This window comes from Bos taurus, chromosome 6 (genome assembly GCF_002263795.3).
Source record: "Bos taurus isolate L1 Dominette 01449 registration number 42190680 breed Hereford chromosome 6, ARS-UCD2.0, whole genome shotgun sequence".
In the NCBI taxonomy this organism is placed as follows: domain Eukaryota; kingdom Metazoa; phylum Chordata; class Mammalia; order Artiodactyla; family Bovidae; genus Bos; species Bos taurus.
Window position 1 is genome coordinate 49,087,557 of NC_037333.1, and position 26,811 is coordinate 49,114,367.

Consider the following 26,811-nt stretch of genomic DNA (forward strand, 5'->3'; position numbering starts at 1 on the left):
ATGATTACAATTAAAGATTCAGTTCAGTTCATTTCAGTCACTCAGTTGTGAGCAATTCCATGCTCTTTGTGACCCCATGGACTGAAGAACACCAGGTCTCTCTGTCCATCACCAACTCCTGGACCTTGCTCAAAATCATGCCCATCGAGTCAGTGATGCTATTCAACCGTCTCATCTTCTGTCATCCCCTTCTCCTCCTGTCTTCAATTTTGCCCAGCATCAGGGTCTTCTCCAATGAGTCAGTTCTTCGCATCAGGTGGCCAAAGGAGGAGCAAAACGGGTTCAGTGAAAAATCAGCCAGAAGGTATATTTGTTTATAATAGAGGTGCAGATGCAGGTCTAAATATAGAAAAATAAATAAGACTTGTTCCTCTAAAGAAAAGAAAGAAAATGAAGTCTCTCAGTCAGGTCTGACTCTTTTTCGACCCCATGGACTATAGCCTAACAGACTCCTCTGCCCATGGGATTTTCCAGGCAAGAACTGGAGTGGGTAGCCATTTTCTTCTCCAGGAGATCTTCCGGACCCAGGGATTGAACCCTGGGCTCCCGCATTGTAGGCAGACACTTTACCGTCTAAGTCACCAATCAATAAGGAGAGAACAGTTTAACAGAACTTCTTGGATTTTAAGTGGCAGATAGGAAAGGAGAACGCTGAATAGAAACATAGTGGAAACTATCAGTCTCATCATTTTGGCCGAAATATTGATTTGTTTCACTTCAAACCTGGAGGGAGGGACCTTGGTGTGATCTATGCTTTCAAAATATTTGATATGATTAGAAACTGATGCCATTCATTTGACCTGTAACCATTACAAAGCATAAACTAGGCTACATGATGTGGTGAGATGGGGTTTAAGTGAGGATTTGATAAGTCAGGGCTTGATAAGATCAACTATATTTTGCTGTGCTTCCCCAATGGCTCAGCAGTTAAGAATCACTTGCCAGTGCAGGGGATATGGGTTCAGTCCTTGGGTCCAGAAGATTCCCTGGAGGAATAAATGGCAACCCACTTCTAGTATTCTTGCCTGGAAAATCCCATGGACAGAGGAGCCTGGTGGACTACAGTCCACAGGGTCTCAAACAGTTGGACACGACTTAGTGACTAAACAACTACAGTATTCTGCTGGCCATATTAATTTCTTTTAAATTTGTCTTGATTCTGAGGTAAAAGTGGTGGGATTCTTTTATCTTAGACTACACAAAATTATTGATCAGGCATTGGAGCAGAAGTGGCATTTATTATTACCCTGAACGTCTTACAGATAAATCAGTGCATTTGGACCTATGCAGGCAGTGAAAGCCAAGAACATTTCTATAAAGAAAGCTGAATGCCAATGTTTTTCAATGCTTTTGACCTGTTGTGTTGGAGAAAATTCTTTGAGAGTCCCTTGGACTGCAAGGAGATCCAACCAGTTCATTCTAAAGGAAATCAGTCCTGAAATGGAATGTCTGATGCTGAAGCTGAAACTCCAATATTTTGGCCACCTGACATGATGAACATGAAGAACAGGGTCATTGGAAAAGACTCTGATGCTGGGAAAGATTGAAGGCAGGAGGAGAAGGTGACAACAGAGTATGAGATGGTTGGATGGCATCACTGATTCAATGGACATGAGTTTGGGCAAGCTCCGGCAGTTGGTGATGGACACGAAAGCCTGGTGTGCTGCAGTCCATAGGGCTGCAAAGAGTTGGACACAACTGAGTGACTGAACTGAACTGAACTTGGAATGATGAGAATTTTATTGACTAATATCTCTTAAAATGTGAAGTTCTGATTGAGCTAATCAGTTCAGTAGCTCAGTCGTGTCCGACTCTTTGAGACCCCATGAATCGCAGCACGCCAGGCCTCCCTGTCCATCACCAACTCCCAGAGTTACCTCAGACGCATGTCTATCAAGTCGGTGATGCCATCCAGCCTTCTCATCTTCTGTCGTCCCCTTCTCCTTCTGCCCCCAATCCCTCCCAGCATCAGAGTCTTTTTCAATGAGTCAACTCTTCGCATGAGGTGGCCAAAGTACTGGAATTTCAGCTTTAGCATCACTCCTTCCAAAGAACACCCAGGACTGGTCTCCTTCAGAATGGACTGGTTGGATCTCCTTGCAGTCCAAGGGACTCTCAAGAGTCTTCTCCAACACCACAGTTCAAAAGCATCAATTCTTCGGCACTCAGCTTTCTTCACAGTCCAACTCTCACATCCATACACGACTACTGGAAAAACAATAAACTTGACTAGATGGACCTTTGTTGGTAAAGTAATGTCTCTGCTTTTCAATATGCTATCTAAGTTGGTCATAACTTTTCTTCCAAAGAGTAAGCGTCTTTTAATTTAATGGCTGAAATCACTATCTGCAGTGATTTTGGAGCCCAAAAAAGTAAAGTCTGACACTGTTTCTACTGTTTTCCCATCTATTTCCCATGAAGCGATGGGACCAGATGCCATGATCTTTGTTTTCTGAATGTTGAACTTTAAGCCAACTTTTTCACTCTCCTCTTTCACTTTCATCAAGAGGCTTTTGAGTTCCTCTTTATTTTCTGCCATAAGAGTGGTGTCATCTGCATATCTGAGGTTATTGATATTTCTCCCAGCAATCTTGATTCCTGCTTGTGCTTCTTTCAGACCAGCGTTTCTCATGATGTACTCTGTAGAGAAGTTAAATAAGCAGGGTGACAATATACAGCCTTGACGAATTCCTTTTCCTATTTGGAACCAGTCTGTTGTACCATGTCCAGTTCTAACTGTTGCTTCCTGACCTGCATATAGGTTCCTCAAGAGGCAGGTCAGGTGGTCTTGTATTCCCATCTCTTTCAGAATTTTTCACAGTTTATTGTGATCCACACAGTCAAAGGCTTTGGCATAGTCAATAAAGCAGAAATACACGTTTTTCTGGAACTCTTGCTTTTTCGAGGATCCAGCGGATGTTGGCAATTGATCTCTGGTTCCTCTGCCTTTTCTAAAACCAGCTTGAACATCTGGAAGTTCACGGTTCGTGTACTGCTGAAGCCTGGCTTGGAGAATTTTGAGCATTACTTTACTAGCCTGTGAGATGAGTGCAATTGTGTGGTAGTTTGAGCGCTCTTTGGCATTGTCTTTCTTTGGGATTGGAATGAAAACTGACTTTTTCCAGTCCTGTGGCCACTGCTGAGTTTTCCAAATTTGCTGGCATATTGAGTGTAGCACTTTCACAGCATCATCTTTCAGCATTTGAAATAGCTCAACTGGAATTCCATCACCTCCACTAGCTTTGTTCATAGTGATGCTTTCTAAGGCCCACTTGACTTCACATTCCAGGATGCTGGCTCTAGGTCAGTGATCATACCATCGTGATTATCTTGGTGTTGAAGATCTTTTTTTACAGTTCTTCTGTGTATTCCTGGCACCTCTTCTTAATATCTTCTACTTCTGTTAAGTCCATACCATTTCTGTCCTTTATTGAGCCCATCTTTGCATGAAATGTTCCCTTGGAATCTCTAATTTTTTTTAAGAGATCTCTAGTCTTTCCCATTCTGTTGTTCATTAAAAATAACTCTTAAATATGGAACTATTTCAAGTTGACAATATGTAGGTCATTAATACTCATTAGAAACAATGTGATCTCCTTTTGTTCCACTTTGCCTATGTAAGTGTTCTCTATCCTGTTGTTCTGTGTACTTTCAAATCTGAAATATGATGAACTGCTTTGTAAGCTGAAGTACCACATGGCAGACACATCTTCCAAACAAGGGTGTGTGCTCTTCAGCAGCTTGGCAGGAAACAGGTTTTTCAATAAATATCATTCCTTAATTGTGAAGTTCATTAATGATTTTTATTACTTCTAAAAGTCTGCCAAATCCCTCATGGAACTCAATTACATTTCAAGTGAAAGCACAATATGTGGAAACACTGAAATCTTATATAAAGCAAGATTTTTTTTCCTCCTTTTTGTCCCTCGTGCTGAAACACTTGAGGATTTAGAACTGTAATGTCTCCTGCTTCTTTCATCAACATATGATATAATGTAGAACATATCCTGATTGAGAGCAGGTGAAATGCAGTTGCTAAGTGCTGAAAAATGTTCTAAACAGGAAAAGATAAAACAAAGTCAGATTTCAGGCTCTGAGCTTAACTCTTTGTTTGTATATAAAATAAGGAAGGGATTCTTGTAAAATGATTTTTACTCCCTCTGGAAAGAACAAAGTTATTGGGTAATAGGTTATCCTTCAGTCAGCATCAGCACAACTATAAATCTACAGTGTATGAAATCAACAAAATTCATTACTTGCCATTGAATATGAAGCTTAGAAATCTCCATGGAGAAAAATATCAACTATATGTACCTGTTCTTTGAGACATTTTTCTCATTTTGTAAGCATTTTATGTGAAACAATTTTGTCTATTACTGAATTTATCTTTATAGGAATGCTATAGGTTTGCTGCTGCTGCTGCTGCTAAGTCACTTCAGTCATGTCCAACTCTGTGCGACCCCATAGACGGCAGCCTGCTAGGCTCCCCTGTCCCTGGGATTCTCCAGGCAAGAACACTGGAGTGGGTTGCCATTTCCTTCTCCAATGCATGAAAGTGAAAAGTGAAAGGGAAGTCACTCAGTGTGTCTGACTCTTAGCGACCCCATGGACTGCAGCCTACCAGGCTTCTCCGTCCATGAAATTTTCCAGGCAAGAGTACTGGAATGGGGTGCCATTGCCTTCTCCGCTATAGGTTTGCAATAAGTATTAAATGAAAAACAATCAGAAGAGACATGAAGCAAAATCTCACTTTAATTTGAAAACAGGATATCTGACAAACAATGGTTTTATTAGGTAACAAGGTACATCAGAAAAAGCTTTTAAATTATAATATATTTTGTGAATAGAATTAGTATGGTGCTTTGCTCCTTATACTTGGATATTTCCCTCACATTATATCTAAGGAAAACAGTATCAAAATATAACTCTTCATATTCTAACTCAAAAGTATTACTTATTTCATGAAACTGCATAAATGATTCTTAACAGGATGACTGTTACTTTTGCATTATGGTTGTGATTCTAATCTACATAGATGAAAATATTATTTTAAAAATATGCCATATAAAGCCATCTGATCATTTATAGGCTTCAGAATGAAAAGAAGCAGACATGACAGTTTCTGTGAGAATATAGTCTGTAAACCATATAAAATTATTTGGTCCAAATGAAATGTTATGGTTAATATATGAACAAAAATCTACTAATGTTTGAGTGTTAATTTATCAGCCATGATTTGACTACAAAGGTAAAAACTTTAGCAACATAAACTACTGGATAGGAAAGACCTTGATAAATAGTAGAGATAAGAAATTCAGAAATAACTGCAATATAAGAAGTAATTATGAGAATGAAGATGATGGTAACATTGGATAATGATGTCTCTTAAAATAAATGTCATTAAATTCTTTAAAACTTATGTACTTTTAAACTTGTAGGCAGAAACATTTTTTTAATTAATTTATTTTTAATTGGAGAATAATTTCTTTATAATATTGTGTTGGTTTCTGTCATATATCAACATGAATCAGCCAAAGTCTTAAGTGGATATTGATATTTAAACTGGCCCTTAAATGATGGTATGCATTTTAATAAACAGAAAGTTCAGGTGTTTTGAATGACTTCAATGGATCTAGAAATGTTACAGAGGAATATAAAGGAAAATACAATGTTAACACTTTAATCCCAGGGACGGGGGAGCCTGGTGGGCTGCCATCTATGGGGTTGCACAGAGTCGGACACGATTGAAGCGACTTAGCAGCAGCAGTAGCAGCAGCAACACTTTAATATGTTGGTTTGCATGCTTTCGTGCATGCTCAGTCACTTCAGTCATGTCCTACTCTTTGTGACCCTAAGAACTGCAGCTCGCCAGGCTCCTCTGTCCATGGGATTCTCCAGGCAAGAATCCTGGAGTGGGTTGCCTTGCTCTCCTCCAGGGGAACTTCCAAACCAGATGATTAAAATCTCATCTGCCTGCATCTCCTGCATTGTAGGTGAATTCCTTACCCACTGAGCCACCTGGAAAGCCCAATATGTTGGTTTTGTCATAAGCAAATCCCACTCATTGTGATTGACTAATGAAAGCACTGAGTTTCAATGGAAGCTTGCTTAACTATACAAAAATTTCTACTTTTTATTATTTTTATCGTTTTTATACATTTTGAGTAAGAGACTTCTTTTGTTTAATCATGCTCAGTGATACTGTATATGATAGAATCTGGATCAATTTGATTAGGATTCATATAAACTAAATTAAGAGGTTTTATAAGACCTTTCCAGAGAGTTGTATTTTACAAAATAAAATAAAATCCAGAGTGCTATATAAGGGGTTTATATTTTGCATTTAATGTAATAAGTATAGATCTCAAGTTCAAGGTGGAAGAGTAAGGACATGAGTTTAACCCTCCTTAGGTAAACACCAAAATCATAACTAACTGCTGAGCAACCATCAACAAAAAACACTGAAATCCATCACCATCAAAAAGAAAAAAAACCTGCATCCAAAGATAATGAAGAAGCTACAATGAGATGGTAGGAAGGGTGCAATCATAAGATCAAATTCCATACTGGCAAGACAGCCAGCCCATAGACTGGATAGCAGTTGTTCCATAGAAGCCCATTCACAGGACTTAAAGTCCTGAGCCTCATGTCAAGTCTTTCCAGTCTAGAGGTCTGACAATGGGAGGAGGAGTCCCCAGAAAATCTGGCTTTGAAAGTCAGTGGAGTTTGGTCATAGGAAATCCATGGGACCTGGGGAAACAGAGATGCCACTCTTGGAAGGCATCCACAATGTCTCGTGCACACCAGAACCCAAGGGAAAACAGCAGTGACCTCATAAGAGACTGAATCAGGCCTACCTGATTATTGGAGGGTCTCTTGCAGAGGCAGGGTTGGCTTTGGCTCACCAAGGGGACAAAGACGCTGGGAGTAGCAGTTTGGGGAAGTACTCCTTTGTGTGAGCCCTCCCAGGGGTTGCTATTAGCTCTGCTTAACAATCTGTAGGTTCCAGTGCTGGGATGCCTCAGGCCAAACAACCAACAAAATGGAAATAGCCCCACCCATTAGCAGAGAGGCTGCTTGAAGTTTTCCTAAGCATAGCTCTGCCCAGCAGAGGGACAAGACCTAGATCCACCCACCAGAGAAGGCCCTGCCATCAGGAAGCTTGTAATTCTAATGCTGCTGCTACTGCTAAGTCACTTCAGTCATATCCTACTCTGTGCGACCTCAGAGATGGCAGCCCACCAGGCTCCCCCGTCCCTGGGATTCTCCAGGCAAGAACACTGGAGTGGGTTGCCATTTCCTTCTCCAATGCATGAAAGTGAAAAGTGAAAGTGAAGTTGCTCAGTCGTGTCTGACTCCTAGCGACCCCATGGACTGCAGCCTACCAGGCACCTCCGTCCATGGGATTTTCCAGGCAAGAGTACTGGAGTGGGTTGTCATTGCCTTGTCCTGTAACTCTAATAGTCACTATAAAACTTCTGACCCTAAATTTTTGTATTGAGCTCTGATTTGGGGGGAACACAAGTTAAAACAATTTCTATACACTAAAAAGTCAGTCTGAGAGATGCCTTTCTTGTGGTTTTACTTTGTTAGTCAATACTTATACATTGTCTCAGGATTACTTATGAATTAATTATATTATAATAATCACTATGTTTCTGAAGAGCCAATCATAGTGACTGTCTTTTCTCTAAGAAGCAGGGAACAATTCCAGCATGAGCCATTCCCCCAGTATAAGAAATATCACAGCATACCAAGGGATTTGCCTTAGATGGTACCCATCTTATTTTTATGATATTTTACATCAGTTGTTCAACTAATAATAAAACATTCCCCCACTCCCATTGCATCAGTTATACCTAAGATACAAAAGATAAGGGCAAATCATATAAATATACCTCATCCTTCTTTTACTTTACTTCACCTTGTAACAGTGTTTTCTATGCACTTGGCTATGGTTTCTTCTTTGCATTGACATCCTATTTAAACACTGGGATATTAATTTAAGCTGTTTTGCAGCTCAATTTTAAGTTATTTTTCCAGGAAATAAAACATATACTCTATCTTTTCCAAGGCAGACATTATTTTCCCTAGTCATATTTCAATTTCATGCAATCTAAATATATATATATACATATATATGTATATATATGTATGGTTTAATCGCTAATTTCTGTCTGACTCTTGCAACCCCACGGACTGCAGCCCTCCAGGCTCCACTGTCCATGGAATTCTCCAGTCAGGAATACTGGAGTGAGTTGCCATTTCCTTTTCCAGGGCATCATCCCAACAATCCAGGGATTGAACCCGCATCTCCAGCACTTCAGGTGGATTCTTTACTGACTAAGCTACTAGCAAAGCCCATATTATATACATATACACAAATACATTTATATATATAAAATGTCAATGCGGGAGACATAAGAGATGCAGATTCGATTACTACGTTGGGAAGATACCCCGGAGCAGGGCATGAGAACCCACTCTGGTATTCTTGCCTGGGAAATCCCATAGAAAGAAGAGCCATATATATAATTCGTCTTTCCCCATTATATACCCCACCAAGTTTCAACATTGTATTCCCATTCTCCTTACTTTGATGGTCTGTTTGATATTGTTTCCTTAGTTCATACATTAGTAAAGACATTGTGATTGTTAATTTGTGAGACTCTAAATTCTATTCATCTGAAGAGTGTTGCTCTGTTTCTTTGCTATCTGGCTTTAATACACAATTAACTTTGTTGGACTCACTTGTAGGTGCCAGCTCACATCTCAGTATTATTTTTTCATTCTTAACTAGGATGCATGTTGTCTTCCTTGGAATTTATCTGGTTTGAATATCAGCCAGAGACTTGGGCAATACTTGCAGGGTTTTTTTTTTTTTTTTTTTTTAGATTCTTGATATCTAGTTCAATTATTTTCAGAATTTTCCCTGAGACTTTTTACCTTTTGTTTTTGCCCCCATTCTTTCCTTCAGATTCTCAGGCCAGAAGGATAATCTACCAGAATTTTATCTGCTTAATGTGGCACCAATTAGTGCCAACACTTTTTAAAATCCCCTTCATATTTTCCTTACTTTGCTGAGAATTCTTTTTAATGTAAAAGAAATTTTCTCACTACTCTTCATATTGAGTAATTTCCTTTGGATGATTTCAGTCATTCTGGTTTTCAGTAAAAATGTGGAGCACCTAAACTCTACCACTGAGTAAGAACTTTATACTCTCTCCTTTCCTGTAAATGACAATCAGAAAATAAAGTGAAGATATTTCCACATATCCATGAAGGACACTTAGAAAGCAGAATTTGTTGGTATAACATGGAGGATCTTACATATTAAATTGAACGAGACAAAGAAATACTTTTGTTGCTGGAAGATACAACTGGGTTCTAATTTTACATTAAATCATTATATGAAAAGATACAGGAACTCAGTGAGAAAACAATACAGGCATAAACAGAATTATCCTCTGCTAATGTCTGGCAGTGAGATAGGTTAGGAAGAGTGAACAATGGTGGGAAGAAACTAGAAAGAATTTTGAATATTAACCTAACCTGGAAAGTGGCCATCTTTTTATGATAAAAGAGCTGATTGCTCATAGGCAGTCACCATGAGTTTTTTAACTGATAAAATCACCCATGTAAATCAAATGGAAAACTCTTAACCATATTTTCTTCACCTTAGTCTTCTCTTGAAATAATGGGCCACTTGGTGCTATTAATACATCACTGAGCAAAAGAAAATGTTCATCATCAGAAGCATTCATGATCCAGCAGGACAGTTCACTTTGGGACTGTTGTGGATCCAAGGACTAAATCAGGGACAGAAGAGGAGAGTATTGTTGTATATGATCCTTAGTATACTCCATATTTGAAGTACTATAATGGAAACATTCCATTTGTCCCTTAGTGGGCAGGAGGGGCATTCTGCTCTTTGATACTAGATCACCACAAATGAAAAGATGTTAGAGTCATAGGTCAAATACATTTTGACAGGAATTACTATACCAAAACTTTCAGATGTGTCTGTATCTTATTGCAGAGTGGATTTTCAATACCAAGCAATTGAGAGTCTTTCATTAGCAGTTTTTTAATTTCCTGCCTTAAAACTGCTTCGTATCAGGACTGCTAACATGAGTCTACAGTCCATTCAGATATAAAACAGAAACTCTTCCACAGATTTCTTCTTGTTATTGGACTACTGGCAGATTGCAAGGGATTTCCTCCTGGGACTGAGGTAACTTTCTTCTGCTGTGATGATTTGTTCTCTGTCTGGCTCTGTGCTGGGCTTGGGACCCACATTTCCCTGGTCTCAGAATGTCAGAGAAGGAATCCTATACTCTCTCTCTCCCTAGGGCCAGCTGAGGCCCACAGTTTAATTTAAATCATGTAAACTGTAATAATTGGAAACTGCAGGGGGCCAAGACAATTTGTTAAATCTGCATACCTGTGAAACAGAAATGGCTGAATTGTGAAAGACAAGTCCCAGACAAGGATGACCTATTTTATACTGTTTGAAATGAAATCTTAGAAATCAATAACACCAGGCCAGGGAAAACAGACCTGTTACAGAGAAACCCAAGTTCTCAAACGATAGGGGAAATTTGGGGGAAAAAAGGTATTGGCCCTTATTTATAAAGCAATCACACACACATCCACACACAATTCATAGCACACCACCCAGCACCACGCAGGTGACCTTATAGACTCAAATTTGTTATCTTTTATTGGTAACTTGATTTTCATATTCTGTATTTCATTTCTAGGATAATTTATGATATATAACTTATAAATAGATTGTTTCATAAATATTCTAGGAAGATAGATGGGGAAAAGCAAGATGACTATGAAGTTGAATGGGAGAAATGTGACATCCTGCAGAACATTTGCATTTGAACATTCAGAACAGTTCAGGAATACAGGTAGATAATGAAAACATCAAAGAAGTAACATCATCTGTGAAAGTGCTAACAATAAATGAAAAGCAGAAGAAGGTATTGAACTTCATTGGATTCACCTTACCCTGTGACAAGAGGAACACGTTTTAATTAAGGGAGAGTAAACAGAACAGTCAGCAAACCCATCCAGAAAGAGGTAGACTTCAAGCTATGTGGACAGGCTGCGATGTCTTTTGATATACCTGGATGATTCACTGAGCAAATGGTCATCTGAGGAAGTTAAAATCCTAACACATTGTCTATAATGTAGGTTGGTTTCCTTGGCTGTGAACATATTTGGTATGCATTAAATATTCTGTCTCTCAGAGATTGCCAAGTTTCTTTGGATTTATGCTCTATTGAAGAGAAAGTTGGATTTAGTCTATTAAAAAAAAAAGCATCTACAAAGGTCTTTGCAGTGTGTTATTTAAGTTTTAGGATAGAGGTCAGAGTGGACATGACTAACAAATAGAAAGTAATTTCCAGAATTCCTTTTAAGTGTAGGAAAATCCCACAGTCAGTTAAATCTAGTGGATTTTTTCTACTCTCAGAACTTCAATGGGATGATAAATATTATTCATCAAAAATACAGCCTGAAATAAAATAGTTATTAAATGAACCTTATATGGTAGTTAATGTCTCATTCTAACATCACTGAATATTTCCTCAAATTAAATATCAGTTGTGAAAAAAAATACCACTTCAAGCAATACGTATTCTTTGATTTTAAGAAAGATAATATTTTGAAAAAATGAACTTTCAAAGCTATGGTATCATTCAAAAGAAGTTTATTGAGTATTCTTAAATATTGTGTGCTTTTGCTGATCTGACTGACGTGGGCAGAAAAGAGCTGTCACTATTTGGTGACAATGTAACATGTATTTTGTAAATCCTTTCCTTTCTTTCTTTATTTATTTAATTGTTTTGCTTCTAAATGCTCCCTATAGGAAATTAATTCTGCTTGTTCTTTTTCAAATACTGTATTGCTTGAGAACTTTGACAAAATGTATAATGAAGGGTTTAGTCCCCAGTAATGAATTTCATGATCTTAACAATAAGATCCAAAGAACAATTTGAAGTGATGTAGTGAATGCTGACTCTGTTGTCAAGCACACGCAGAGTCTGACTGGTCTAAATAATTACTGGAGTTTGGCAGAGATACAGTTTGCACAACCCACTACAATGACACCTGCTGAGACTTTGCATTATTTTGAAAAATAATAGGTTCTTCCAAAGGAATGAATGCTTTATAATACAGTAATTGAATGCAGGCAGCAATACACTTGCTTTCTCTGTGTTCTTGAGAATCTCTTTACTTGGGGGTTGTGTTTGTCAGCCATGTTATATTTTAAGGAATGCCAATTAGTCTTAGTATTATTATTTGTTGAGTGCCTTCAAAGAAGAATCAGTAATAGACATTTGGGAGATGTGTTTGCAAAGGATAAAATATGTACTGCTAATGTATTATAATAATAATTATTTTCTTATTATTTGAATGAATGCTAACTCGTGTCCGACTCTTTGAAGCCCTATGGACTATAGCTTGCCAGGCTCCTCTGTCCATGGGATTCTCCAGGGATTAATACTGGAATGGGTTGCCATGTCCTCCTCCAAGGGATCTTCTCAACTCAGGGATCAAACCGTGTCTCTTATGTCTCCTGCATTAGTAGGTTGGTTCTTTACCACTAGCACCACCTGGGAAGCCCCATTTATTACTTATTTTGCATTATACAGTATATACATACATACATACGTATATACGGACAAAAGGGGCTGAGGCAAGTTTATATAAGAGGTTGATTGTGGAAGAGTTTTATTTTTCCCTACAATTTTGATTATCTATGTTTTTTGCTTTATCATGCTGACCTTCCTGTCTGAATTGAGCACGGTCCAGTACAGACAAGGACGTAGAGTATTTAGAATGTATAGATAACAATGATACCATACTTAGACACCTGGAAGAAACTTTTTCTCTCTTTATTGTCTTGAAGGACTAAAACTGCCACAGGAAAATAATTTCTGTAGCTTTTTTATTATAAGCAAGAGGTTTGAGAGACACAAACTTCATGCTTAGACCCTAGGCACTGTCCCTGCTGGGTTATTATTGGACATTTGAATGAATTAGACTGCTGGAATCTACCAGAAATAGCACTATACCTGTGTTTCAAGGAAAGATGTCTTTCTATGGTTCCCAAAGTGAGACTCAGTTTTAATTACACTGCCTGGTATGAAATAAGAGGACACAAAGCTGGCACAATTTCCCATTCAGATGGTGAGGACTAGGTTAGGTCTAGGTCTTTTAGAAACTTTTAATATAATGTCTCTAAATGCAGAAGCTCGTGGTGAAATGAGACAACATGGAGATGGAGCATGTGGGCCTGTCATTAAAGAGCCGAGGGACTCAGGGTGATTCTGACTTTGCCGAATTACTTTTCATGTCAATGTTTCTGTTGTAATGTTTGCCTTACCAATTGCCCTTTCTACCTTCCAAATTTTGAAACTTTGGGCCATTTCTCTTTGTTGTCTGCTTTTCATGGGAAAATGGAACTAGCTGTTAAAGTTGGGAGTGACAAGTAGCAATAAATAGTGACAAGGTGATTGCCCCCACCCTTTATTGAGTACGAAACTGCAGCAGTTCTCCTCTGAAACATTGTCATTATTTACACAAAACCAGTATACTGAAAGTTATCAGCCAGAAATCTCCTGTAATGTGACTTTTGTGCATTTCCTTATGACTGATCATCTACCTGAAAACGTAGGCAAGATAGATCTGTGTTTTTATTAACCACCATGTATTTATTTCTCGACCTCTCAAGAAAATGCAGACCCTTCTAGACAGAGGCAAAAACACCCAGTGTTCTATTTATTCAGAAAAAAATTCTCAACACAAATAAAACTTCCTTTTAACCATTTGTTGTTCAGTGTCTGAAGTCACATCTGAGTTTTTGCAACCCCATGGACTGTAGCCCACCAGTCGCCTCTGTCCATGGAATTTCCCAGGCAAGAATACTGGGGTGTGTTGCCATTTCCTTTTCCAGGTGATCTTCCTGACCCAGGTATTGAACCTGCATCTCCTGCATCGGCAGGTGAATTCTTTACTGCTGAGCCACCAGCAAAGGCCATGATATATATATATAACATTTAATCCTCATTTTTTATTAAACCTATACCCTAAAGAGGGGGAAAATGAGGTATGCAGTAACTAAGTAACTAGGCCCAGGTCATATGGGTGAAACTTGGCTGACCTAATATTTACACAAATGCAGTCTGGGACCATTGTTCAAGATTTTAATCATTATGTCCTAGGGCCTCCAGAAAAAATACCAAATTTCAGCAGGTATATTAATTTCTTGATCTAATTATTAGCTTAAATTATCCAAATTAAATTATTTAAATTAAAATAATGAGGCACCTGTGCATGCATGCTCAGTCATGGCCAACTTTTTGCAACCCTATGAACTATAGCCCACAAAGCTCCTCTGAACATAGTATTCTCCAGGCAAGAATACAGGAGAGGGTTGCCATTTCCTCCTCCAAGGGATATTCCTGATTCAGGGATCAAATTGGAGGCTCTGCACCTCCTGCATTGGCAGGTGCATTCTTTTCCCACAGAGCCACATGGGAAGCCCATAATGTGACTGACAGATCAATATTTGTAGAAAACACTCAATGGCAGTAATAATATATAGATTACTTTCATACATTTAAATGGGTTTCTAATTTGGCTCAAATTTTTTTCAGTATAATTTAGCAATATACGGAAAAATTTTTAAATATTTTCTTTGAGAAAATAATGGTAGTTCTAATATGATTTTTCAAGGATAATTAGATACAAATATGTGAGCACCACACAAATATAATTTCTATATTTTCCCTGCTGTGGTTATTTGCTAGAAAAGTTTTTGAGGTACATTTTATTCAAATAAAATGGAATGATTGATATTTCTCATGAATTATGTATAAAATTAAAATTTACTAATCTATTTTCTTCTAAATAAGGAGATTGATCACAAAATTATATTTCATCTGTAAAAGACATATTCAGTTCAGTTCAGTCGCTCAGTCATGTCCGACTCTTTGCAACCCCATGAATCGCAGCACACCAGGCCTCCCTGTCCATCACCAATTCCTGGAGTTCACTCAGACTCACGCCCATCGAGTCAGTGATGCCATCCAGCCATCTCATCCTCTGTAGTCCCCTTCTTCTCCTGCCCCCAATCCCTCCCAGCATCAGGGTCTTTTCCAATGAGTCAACTCTTCGCATGAGGTGGCCAAAGTATTGGAGTTTCAGCTTTAGCATCAGTCCTTCCAATGAACACCCAGGATTGATCTCCTTTAGGATGGACTGGTTGGATCTCCTTGCAATCCAAGGGACTCTCAGGAGTCTTCAACACCACAGTTCAAAAGCATCAATTCTTCAGCACTCAGCTTTCTTCACAGTTCAACTTTCACATCCTTACATGACCACTGGAAAAACCAGAGCCTTGACTAGACAGACCTTTGTTGGCAAAGTAATGTCTCTGCTTTTGAATATGCTATCTAGGTTGGTCATAACTTTCCTTCCAAGGAGTAAGCGTCTTTTACAAACATACATATCTAGTTCTCTGTACTGATCCCATTTTATCCTCTATCTGGAAAGATACTGATCAAGATATTCAAAGTGACTCTGTTTTATTGCTATGTAGTTTTGTTTTCTTTACTGTTTATTTTATTCAGTGAAAATGTATATGGTTTATAATAAATAATAGAAATATTTTTGAGTCAAGTGAAAAAAAATAAAGGTTTAATTCATAAGGTCATATATTAAGCCATATCTAGCTCCCCAAATATAGCACTGCTTTTGTATGTATAAAGTTCTCTTACCAACATGTAAGAAGCATTAGTGTCTAGAATATAGGGTAAAATAGATATTTTTATTAATATTCAGGGATATCAGGTGGCGCTAATGCTAAAGAATCCACCTGCCAATGCCAGAGGTGTGGTTGGATCCCTGGGTTGAGAAGATCCCCTGAAGGAGGGAATGGCTTCCCACTCCAGTATTCTAGACTGGAAAATTTCATAGGCAGAAAAGCCTGGCAGGCTACAGTCTATGGGGCTACAAAGAATCAGACACGACTGACCGATTGAGCACACACACACGTCCCTTTTAGTTCTGGAGCATGAGGTTTGAAAAGAGAGGGCTAGATTTTATACTAAGTAATATAATTCTGTGTGTTCTAACATTCAACAAGTGACCTGTTAACTTAAGAAGACCATCAAAATGAAAATGAATAATGATAATGAAATGATAATGAAATAATGAAAATGATAATATAGAATCTTTCCCCAATACACATAAACATGTGCTTCTTAATATATATCACTATCATATGTAGCTCAGTTTAAAATATATATATATATATATATATATGTATATGTTTCTAACATTTTAAAAACTGAAAGTCTTGTCCTATACATAGTCAGTGAACTTACTCTTTTGTGAACTAAAATTACAATTTACAAGTGATATTGAATTTTATTTGTGTAACATTGTTTTATCATTAACTTATGATATATTCTTCTATCATTAATAGTATTTAATTTTCTAAACTGTGATATTGAACAGTATTTATGGATAAATCTTATCTCATTTACATAGCTTTAGAAATTTTTGATAAATGGGTATAATCACTCCAACTTAGTGTGAGAAAGTTCTTGCTAAATAAAAAAAAACAAATGGACTTTTGAACAAGCATTTAAGATGAATGAAGAAATAAATATTTTGTATCATAGATAGTATAGAACCTTGTGGAAACCACAAGTGAGTATCAATTAGAAGAAAGCTGTTAAAGGCAACAGGTTTTACTTCTTTCTAGTTATGTTATTTTATAAATTGTACCTAAAAATATAAAATCAAATGTGCCAACATGAAATTTTGTCTATTTTCACATACTGAATTTAATATTTGCTTTGAATGCTGTCCTAGTCCATTTGGACTGCAATAACAAAATCCCACAGACTGCTGGCTTACTAACATCAAAATTGTATTTCTCACAGTTTTGGAGACTGGTGATCTGAGGTTAGGGTGCCTACATGCATGATGGGTTCTGGGAGAGCCCTCGTATGAGGTGTAGACTTTTTGATGTGGCCTCACATGATGGAAGGGGTCAGGGAGCTCTTAGATTAGTTCAGTTCAGTTCAGTCGCTCAGTCATGTCCGACTCTTTGCGACCCTATGAATCGCAGCACGCCAGGCCTCCCTGTCCATCACCAACTCCTGGAGTTCACTCAGATTCACGTCCATCGAGTCAGTGATGTCATCCAGCCATCTCATCCTCTGTCGTCCCCTTCTCCTCCTGTCCCCAATCCTTCCCAGCATCAGAGTCTTTTCCAATGAGTCACGTAGGGAGCTGTATGTGATCTCTTTTATAAGAGAACTAATCCATTTATGAAGGTTCCATCTTCATGATTTAATCACCTCATAACACCTACATGTTTGCATTAGGATTCCAGCATGCAGATTTGGGGAAGTCACAAATGTTTATACCAGAGCAAATACCAGTTTTATGGAGGAAATTTTAATGAGTTTAAGTGGCAGTGAGTTAGTACCTCAGATAATAAAGAATCTGCCTGCAATGCAGAAGACCCAGGTTAGATCCTTGGGTTGGGAAGATCCTCTGGAGAAGGGAATGGGAACCCACTCGAGTATTGTCTGGAGAACTCCATAGACAGATGACCTGGTTGGCTACAGTCCATAGGGTCACACAGAGTTGGACATGACTGACTTAACACTTTCATTTTCAAACTTCACTGTGGAGTGAAATCTTGTCCCCAGTCCATATAGATCTCTGAGTTCCACACTGACCCTCTGCAGTCTCTTCACCCCAAGGGCTACAAGTCTGTGGTTGCTCTCTCCAATGAGTTCTCTGTGTCTCTTAAAGCAAGAAGTGGGGGATAGGAAAACATTTCAGTACTCTTCCCACTGTGTTGGGTCTCTGGAAAGCATAAAGGTCTGTGACAGGCCAACTCTGATGATACTACCATTGTTGTTGTTCTATGACGGCACAGGGAACTCCATGGACACTTCTTCCTACAGCTACCTGTTCCTGCTCTCTCCTGCTTCCTGCCAAAGGTTAAAATCTTTTAAAAATATTTTGGAATTCTCATGTAAACTTTAGCAAAAATTTGCTGACAATTTGTGTCAAATTTATTCATCAACTTTATATTTTCAAATTTGATATGATTGAATATGGTATTTATCATTAATTTGGTTAACAGCTTTGGGAATTAAGATTCAGATAATATGTGAAGGTGGGATTTTCATCTGATTTTGGTCTATAATAACACAAATAACATATATATTATGTTGAATATAAAGGCTTGTTAAACCTCTGACATATAAGCCTTTTGAGGCAGAGGGAATTCTATCTATGGAATGTATCTCTCTAAGTAAATCTACTTCTTACCTATCAAAAACAAAACAAAAAGCAACTTCTAGTATAAAAAAATTTGGATGTAAGTTTTTAAAGTGTTATCTATGATTGAATTTCTTGTTAGTGTTTTCTGTCTCTCCTCCAGTAAATTTTGGCATTAGAAACTTTCTGATAAATACAGTCATTAAATTTTCAACATTCTTGATATCAATTGGCAGATGTATCCTCTTGTGTTGGTTTGGTTTCCAGGGTGTAGATGGACATTGTTCCTAGTGTAGGCACGTTGCTTGCAAGTCAGAGGTATCTTGGAAAGGGAGAGTACTGATGTTTAAGAAGTTAATTCATAGGGGTCACAGGAAAGTGAAATAATTTAAAACCTAGGTAAATTTTATATACTTAGGCTGGGACTTCTTCGGAAAGGAAACAGGAACTGGGACATCTATAAACACTAGAATTCCAGAAAATTTAAGTAATAAAAACATATTAAAATCATAACTTAAAAAAATTTAATACCAGTCAAGCATAATTTGAAGTATAAAAATAAAACTCTTCAAACAATTTTTGGTAAAGATTATGAATTCATTAATCTAGAATAATACAAAATATAAACTTGATAATGTATAAATAGTAGGTTGTAGAACATGAAATTTTTATCTTGTGAAAATTTTTGCATATTACATGAAAAGCCTACAGAGTAAACACTTAGATCTATTTTATTCATTTTTTAAAAATTTTACAAATAAAAAACTTTACTTTCCTGGAGTTTACAGTGTTGAGAGTATAAAGAAATGAACAGACTCATAAAATCACTACCACAGTCAGGATACAGAAAATTCCGTCACTCTAAAGTTTCCTCCTGGGGTTTTGCGGTCAAAACCTTCCAATACTTCTTGTTTCTGGCAGTAACTGATATTGCATGCATAGATTTGATAGTGTTAAATACGTATTACTGCTCAGTATTTTTTTAAAAATATATATTTCTGTTTGGTAACTATTAAAGAAAGGAGGGAAAGATTAAATGAAATATTGTAACAGGAGTTTGAGATCTCACATGCTTTTACTCTTTTCTAAACATTGTTATAAATTTGGTTATAAAATTATCACTGCAAAATTTCTTTAATGATGTCTGTATATATGCAGAATATATCCCTACATATAACTGGTTGAAAAAAGTTACTGAGTCAGTTATCATCTCCAAAGCATTAATTTTCAGAGCAATATGTTTAAAAAAAAAAAAAAACCAAAAACTAGATTTTAAATTTATTTCACTTATTTTTTTAAAAAAAGAAGTAAATTTTCATAAAATTTTAAAAGAACCCAAATTAGACATAAAGTGGATATAATAATTACTGACTTATCATATCTTGCCTTTCACTTACATTTTAAACCATACAAATTTGGAATTTCATTTATTAATGTATTTAAGGTAATTCACTACCTACCTTTCAGTAAATAATCTCATAATTAATATCACCCTGTAAATATGCTTCCACATTTTGTTTATTTATTCCTTTGCTTCTTTTACATTATAGTCTCCTTTTACAGAATAATTGTACTAATCGATGACTGGAAAATTTTTCTTCAAAATAATTATACGTGAGAAAATGCCTTATTTATTGTTTTTACTTATTAGCAATGTCAGAATTTGCATAAAGAGGGAAAAATAGTTCTTATTTGTAATTCTTGGTATTAACCATTTTGAAGGTATTTTTGTTGTTGTTCCTTCAGCTGATTTTTCAGTTTTCACCAAATACTGCTCACAGTTTTCTCAAAGAAGACAGTGATGCTAATGCTAAAATAAAGATGTCCTAGGCTTAATGAACGGAGAAGGCAATGGCACCCCACTGCAGTACTCTTGCCTGGAAAATTCCATGGACGGAGGAGCCTGGTGGGCTGCCATCTATAGGGTCGCACAGAGTCAGATACAATTGAAGTGATTTAGCAGCAGCAGCAGGCTTGATGAACTATTAAGTGACCAAGATTTTAAAAAAACAGAAACACTCATGCTATTTTCAGTTGTCTTCAACTATATATGCTCATTTCTTTTCAGTGTTTGCCAAGCAAAAAACCAAAGTGCTTATGGTGGGAAAGTACTATTTTGGAATATGTATTACCAAATTACCTTTCTCATCTAAAGAGAATAACTTCTCTGATTGATAAGAAAGTCTTCTTCTCCAAATCTGCATAAGAAAATACCTATGTACTTGCAGATAATATTAAAATTGCATTTCAGTATCTTCTAAAGGTCATCCCCAATACTGAAAGCCTTTTTCATATTTACTGTGAGATTCTTAATGGTATTAAATTATAGACCTCATGAGAACAGGGGTTGAGGACATCATGTTTACAACTGTTTTCAACTACCTGGCATGGTGCCTGGTACAAAAATATTCAATAAATATTTACTGGCTGAATAAAGGAATACATGAATGAAGGATAAAGACAATAAAACATCTGAACTAAAGCTGAGATTTTTACATCTGATTTTAATATCGATTATACGGTTTAAACTGAAGAAACTTTGTCTTGTTCTGGATTAATAAAAAGTATATTATAGTAGTAAGTAACAATGCACACTTAAAATGCTAAGCCTAGTCTTTCAACATTTTATAGAAGATAAAAGCTAATATTAAAGTTGAAAATATTTTATTTACTGAAATAAGAAAAGGAAAATATTCTTCTCATATTGTTATAGAAGAAGAATTCTGTAAATGGTCACTCTGGTATAAGAAACCTAGATGAAGAAGTGTTGTTTTTCCAGAACTGAAAAATATCTCCAGACAGCTATTTTGTTTAAATATTAGTGCAAATCTCAAGGGAAACATATGGAAGGAAAATGTGAAGTATCTAGAGCTCACAGGACAACAGGTCTACACAAATCTTAACAGTCTATTTTAGTAACAATCTCATTGGAGAGCCATTTCAGTTATTTACTACAATCTATAAAGCCTTTAAATGGTTACCTCAATGCTCACCTCTTCTCCAGAGGACCATCCTGGCTATTGTAGTGAGTTAGAGACCATTTTTTACAGTTCAAATTCAATTTTTTTTTTCAATATGTAGAGGTAACTTCAAAGAAGATATTAGTCCATTACAGCTAAACTTATAAGCAAATTCATAATTTTAAAATGGGTATGTATTAAAACGGTTCATGAAATATCTAAAATTTCAGTCATAATTTTGAAATGTTCACTGTGCAGTCATTTTAACTAATCCTCATTATCTTGGTATAATTTTCCTAGTGTATCATTTGATCATATACCATATACAATGATCATTAGAGTTATAATATATTATTATCTTGATATAGCTTTCTATAGTGTGTTTTAAATATGCAAATACTGATTAGCTTAAGGAGTTCATTTCTCATTGTACCACAAATAACTTCTCCATTTTGTGTAGATACTTACTATATCCAAGATTGCATATATCTCACATCAAATTCAGTTGGCTCCCATCTCTGGTAGTATGTTACTATGGCCTCTGGAAAGATTCATGCAAACACATGTGATAGCACTTTACCTTATGTTCTGGAGCTGTGCTGTTGAGGTTCTCATGGTAACTTGGTACCCAAACATGGGCAGTTTCAAAGTTTAATCTGTTCCTCCATTTGTGCTCACCAGGCAAAGACTGTAGAATGTTCAAAGTTAGGTTTGTTATGTGCTGGCAGCAAAGAAGACTGGAAACAATGAAATATTTGGCACCCTACCTATAATTGTTGTTGAAGTGAAGTTGCTCAGTCATGTCCGACTCTTTGCTACCGCATAGACTGTAGCCCACCAGGCTCCTCCATCCATGGAATTTTCTAGGCAAGAGTACTGGAGTGGGTTGCCATTTCCTTCCCCAGGGGATCTTCCCAACCCAGGGATCAAACCCAGGTCTACCACGCTGCAGGCAGACACTTTACCGTCTGAGCCACTAGGAAGTTATAATCATGAATTCGGTTTGTCAGCTTGACTGGGACACAGGATTCCTAGATAGATGATAAAACATTATTTGTATGGTTGTCTGTGAGAGTGTTCTGGGAGAGAGAAGCTTTTGAATTGGCAAATTGAGGAAAGATGACCCTCTCCAATGAGCGTGGGCATCATACAATCCATTGAGGACCTGAATAGAACAAAATAGATGGAGGAAGGGTGAATGTGCTCTTTACTTAAGCTGGGACATCCATCTCCTCCTGCACTCAGGCCTTGATACGTTTGGTTCCTGGACCTTGGACCCAGATGAAATTTGCACCATCAATCCCCCATTCTCAGTCACGTGTACTTGAACTGTTCACCACTGGCTTTCCTGGTTCTCTGGTCTGCCAACAGCTAACTGTGGGACATCTCAAGATACATAATTATGTAAGCCAAATATTATAATAACTCTCCTGCTATATATGAAGAAGGAAATGGCAACCCACTCCAGTAGGCTTAACTGGAAAATCCCATGGACGGAGAAGCCTGGTAGGCTACAGTCCATGGGGTTGCGAAGAGTCAGACATGACTGAGTGACTTCACCTTCACTTTTCACTTTCATGCATTGGAAAGGAAATGGCAACCCACTCCAGTATTCTTGCCTGGAGAATCCCAGGGATGGGGGAGCCTGGTGGGCTGCCATCTAGGGGGTCGCACAGAGTCGGACACGACTGAAGCAACTTAGCAGCAGCAGCAGCCTGTTATATATGTACCTCTATATCTGTCTAATCTCTCTTATTGCTTCAATTTTTCAGGGAAACTCTGATTAATTACCATATTACCATAGACTTCTGGACATCTATTAGATTTGTTGGAAGGTTCAAGGAAGTTTAAGCTGTTCTGGATTGAATATTGTAAGATGTCAGATATAACTTTAAGATTAAGTTTTTGTTTTTTTTTTTAAATCTTGAATGCCAGAGGAACAGTGAGGGGCTGGGATGGTCACTGAAGAAGACACTATGAGAAGAAGGGCATGTTTGGTCATACTTTCATGCTTGCAAAGTATATTTACTTTTGTCCTTTTTTCTCTTGTTCTATGGCAGTCAGAGAGAGCCCTTGTCTGATGTTGATGTTATGAAAAAAAAAAAAAAAATGTCAATAAAAGAACGCCATAGCTAAACTAGTAGAAACAGCTACCAGATGCTAGAGATATTTACTATCTTTCTGAAAACAATGAGATAAGATGGATTGAATACATTTTGCCAAGAGGGCCAGTTCTGAGATGCGTTTGTATGGCTTGCTTGTGGACAGTCCAAATATATCAAGCAATTCATCTCAATTAGTTGTGGCCATCTTGATAATGAATCCTTAAATTGGCCCTTGCTGGTTTCTGTCCTTGTACTTCACTCTGCCCTATTTCTTTGAAATTATCTTTCTTGAGAATCTCCCTCAGACTCTGCTTTCTGATGAACCTGTGTATGACAGTGGCTACCAGAAAGGATCCTAAATAGTAGATGTCCAGGATGGATTTTTGACCTACATTACTCCTCACTCTGACAACTAAAAGGACCATATTACTGGTGGTAATTAGGTTTCCTATTTCTCCTGTATGCTCAAAACATAAATGCTGAGTTTCTATCTGCAATTAATTTGTATGAGAAACACTGGAGCACAGTGTGCCACAATAAGCTTTGACTTTGCTGCTTGAACAGTATAGGAGTAATAATTACGACAATTGTTGAATGGCTTAGCTTTTTAATAACTGCATTTGAAGTTTGGTAAAAAGAAAATTACAGTTCTCTGGAATACATTTGTTCACTTAGGGCAAGCTGTAAAGGTAGAGGGCCTCTATTTCAGGTTTTAAGCAGACCCACATCACCTGCAGCCACTATAAATCAAGCTTAAGGTTCTGAATAATGATCACAAAACTTCAGTGTAAACTCTATGTCCAGTCTTAATAGGTTTCCTGTGTCAAAGGCTTGGGAAAGCCTGGGAAGGGTGAGACCTAGGACAAGGGCATCTGGATAAGTGAGCTTGAAAATTTTGAACCCTTCAGATTCTCCTGAATCCTCTAGGGTGGGAAACATAATTCTCTCCCACTTTCCTGAAGATAGCAGCAGATATTTTTCTTGGGACTGTATAAAGAGCTCACATAGGGCAAGTGTTTTCATGGATTTTTCTTGAGATTTTTCCAAAATAGTCAATTGCAATCTTCATTGTCTCTTTGTTAAAAGTAAGGGGTGAATCTTATAGTAACCCAAGTTATAAAGTAAAGCTCTTGCTCTGACAAGAAATAATCTACATACTGAAAGAATTTCATGAGCTAGCTAATGTAGGGACTAATAGGCATTATCAGGGACTAATACCTGTCTACTAGGTAGGTAGGTAAGTACATTTGGAGTAGCTAATGACATTGTTGTTTTACCATGAGAATAGAGAAGATCTGATAATGGTTAATGTCCTAGTCTGGGTGCGGGTTGGAAAAGAATTTCCAGACATGAAACAGAATGAGAAGGAAATAAAGTTTATTAGAATGGGAGACACTGTTAGAACAGTGGGCCAGCTCAAGGCCAGACATTGAACAGGGGTCTTTAGTCCACTTTTATACTGAGGGTACAAGGAGTGGGATAGGGGTCTTGTGGGTCATTCACTGATTGGATGAAGCATGTATACTGGGTGGGGGGGGGGATGAGTAATGCAAATACCTCCTCCCTATGAGGTAGGAGGGGAGACAGGTTATACTGTTCCATTAATAGTTACAACATGGGGGAGGGAAGGACAACAAGGGTCTGGTTTTTCCAATCCATTCCATCCCATTCCATTCCAAGACTCTCCTTGGTTTAATCTGCTCTTTCATCCTTGGGTCACCACAGTTAACAGAACATATTGACATGAGGGCACTAAATCATTTCTCTAGATATAAAGGTTTTTATACATACCTGTAGACAATATTAATATTTTCCTGAGATTGTTTCTCAAAGTTTGATATAAAGACAGCTCTGGAAACTGAAGTAGAGATGCTAGAACTTCCTTGGCATGGACATCCAGATTAAGCAATTTTAGAATGGGATTATTTTGAAATGTATTTTCTCTAATGCAGTTATGTACAGGAAAGCCTATGTACATCATTTTCCTACAGGAAAAAGAAATATGCAACTCACAGGGTTTGAGGGAAGAGGGTAGTGTTTATTGCTTATTGGGTACTCTGGGTTTCTGGAATGGCAGAAGCCCAATTATATCACTTGTGAATTAGAGTTAAGGCCTGAATGAAGATTATGGCGCTTTGTTCCACAAGGATGTATAGTGATGGCTAATAGAATTTAGTGTCCTTGAGGCAAGATAGACAGATGCCAAAATATAGTATTTATCAACTGGATCAATATTGATCAAATACAGTATCAATAAGGTTTTTAAATTGAGATCTGGCAGGCAGATATCTGGTGGTAGCCTCTGCAGTGAAAGGTGACAATATTTTAATTAGTTCTGTTTCTAAATCAGTTCATAGATTAACAGCTTAATAGACAAGGGATAGGGACAGGTTCCATTGAGGAAGAACCTGGAATATCACCTTAACTACATTTGATCTCCAGCTTGAAAGCAAATTGGAAACCAAGAGGACCTGTGGATGTTTTCTCTGGTAGCTGCATACCGGTGAAGAGGAAAAAACTGCTGTGCCATTTAAAATGGCTGACACAACAACGTACATATAAAACAACAGACTCTAATTCCACCAATTTTTTTCATTGGTACATAGTTTTAAAATTATTAACAGGAAGGAATGTTAGCACATATTTTCTTTTTGAGATTCTTTAGTTTTAAGCTTTCAAAACAAAAATAAATGCAAATCAGTACTTGAGAACTTTAACTCATTCATCTTCACACTAATTTAAAAGACAGTCATTAATTTTATCTTTTGACTGCCTTCGTTCTTCTGAGATCTTTATATTCTTTCAAATGTAGAGTACATTTTATTTTTTCAAAAGCAAGGCAGCTACTTTGTTCTTTTTCATAATTGTCACTTATTTACATTTGCAATATGTTCCCTTTCTTACTCTATCAGTATATTTATCTTGAGATTTAGTTCTATTTATTTTGTTACCTTATTATCTGTTATAAATTGTATGTTGCTTTACATTACGTGTATGTGCAACTTAGAATGGAATTCATTTGGGGCTACATTTTTTCCTCCCTATGACACAAACACAGTAATAGCTGTCTTTGTGGGTAAGAACCACAGGGCACTGGTTACATATACAAGCCTTTTTTTTGTTGTTATATTCTGAAAGCTCTTAAATTCTTGCCAGAAACATCCCAAGGACAGAGGAGCCTGGCGGGCTGCAGTACAAAGGGTCGCAAAGAGTTGGACACCACTGAGCTACTAAACACAAAAACCTTTAAACTGCCAGCCTTAAATTTCCCATTCCATTGTAAATTGCCAGATTTACTTTGGCCTTATAATCTACTCTGGTCTAGATGGAAATTTCTTACCCAGGTTGCATTTAATCCCCAGACTGATGTGGAGAGAGAAAAACTCCTATTCTGGTACTTCCCACCTTGGCCACATCAA